Raw genomic sequence first — 1677 nt, 5'->3', positions numbered from 1 at the left:
CTGCTGCTGACGACGGAGAGGCCAGGGGAGTTGCTGCTGCTGACGACAGAGAGGCCAAGGGAGTTGCTACTGCTGACGACGGAGAGGCCTGGAGAGTTGCTGCTGCTGAAGGAGAGGCCTGAGGCTCTGCAGCAGACGACGGAGAGGCCTGGAGCTCTGCAGCAGACGGCGTGGGAGCCTGGAGAGCTGCAGCGGCGGCAGGAACCGACTCCTCTGCGGCGGTGGCAGGAACTGATCTTCTGCGGCGGTGGCGGCGGCGGGAAACAGAAACAGATGCTGAGTCCTCTGAGGCGACAGGAGCAGGTGTACCAACGGCGAGGCGAGGCGGAACAGCGGCGAAGGTGATGGGTGCAGGAGTCAGAGGAGCAGAGGAGAGTTCAGAAACGGTGGTGCCAAATGGTGCAGGATGGATTATGGGTTCAGAATGTGTATTAGTGACCTTGGGTGTGATGAGAGTCCTAATTTCTATTAGTAAACGATTATACTCAGGGAGCAGAATGAGACCGGGACGTGAAACTAAAAATTCTTCCATCAGGGAAAATATAACATCTGAGCAGTCCGGGTTATGTTTAGCAGTGAGAAATGAATCTAGTAAAGTCTGGTTTATTAGTGCATGTTCATGGGATGAATATGTTACTGACGGGCAAGTGTCTTTAAATGAGGGTGTGGTGTCAGGTGTCAGCCTCACCGGAAACCTGGGAGGTGGGGCGACGGAAAACGCCCCCACAGAGTCACCGGGAGTTTGCTCAGGAGGTTCGGTCAGACTGGGTTGGACAGCCGCGGCACGGTGTGACGGTGGGAGGCCGGATTCCGCCCCCACCAGGAACCTGGAAGGTGATGCGACGGAACCCGCCCCTGTAACGTCAACCGGACCGGACCCACCGAACCGAGCAGGAGTGGACCGGAGCTCCCGCGGGACGCTGGATCTCGCCCCCACCGGAAACCTGTGAGGTGAGGCGGCGGGACCTGCTCCCACAAAAACACCGGAACCAACTCTAAGATTCTGCTCAGCCGACGAGACCGGGCCGGTCGCCGCGGACTGCCCCCTGGACTGCTTTCTACCTCCCCGGCAATGGCGGGAGAGTCGGGGGACAGGAACAAAATAGAATTCGTCCTCCATTTCTTTGTCCTCCCCCGACGTCCACCCCGAATAGCCAGGCGAGGCGTACTCAGAAACAGGATCCCGGTGGGTTCCCCGGTGCCGAGACCTGTTCTCCTCGAGGACCAGGAGTGGTGAGGACAGGATTTCTACCTCCTGGTCATAATGTCCTTGTGGGCGGACGGGCCTGGTGCAGAACCCGCCGCACCGGATTGTGGACTTGCTCATCACAGGAAGGCTCGGAGGAGAAAAAGAAAAAGGTAAGTTGCCGAGAGAGCCCTGCCCGCTGGGTTCTGATGTGTGGTTGGGTCGTAATGTCAGGATTTGGTGGACAGGAACGAACCCAGTAGTGCAGACAGGACTGAACTCGGCAGATTATAAAAATAAATATTTTAATGACAAAATAAACAGCTGGCGTGGCAGCAAAACTTACGTTAACACAGAAGACTCAGAGGGAAACTCAGGAAGGACTCAGGGAGCTCAGGGGAGACGCAGGAGAACGCAGGAGAACACAGAGACCCAACGGATACGACCCGACGAGGAACAAAACAGAACAGATGGCTTAAATACAGGGACAA

The sequence above is a fragment of the Nematolebias whitei genome, chromosome 22, assembly GCF_014905685.2.
Source record: "Nematolebias whitei isolate Nwh7 chromosome 22, NemWhi1, whole genome shotgun sequence".
Lineage (NCBI taxonomy): Eukaryota > Metazoa > Chordata > Actinopteri > Cyprinodontiformes > Rivulidae > Nematolebias > Nematolebias whitei.
The sequence above is the reverse complement of the archived record's forward strand: the minus strand, read 5'-3'. Positions refer to the sequence as shown.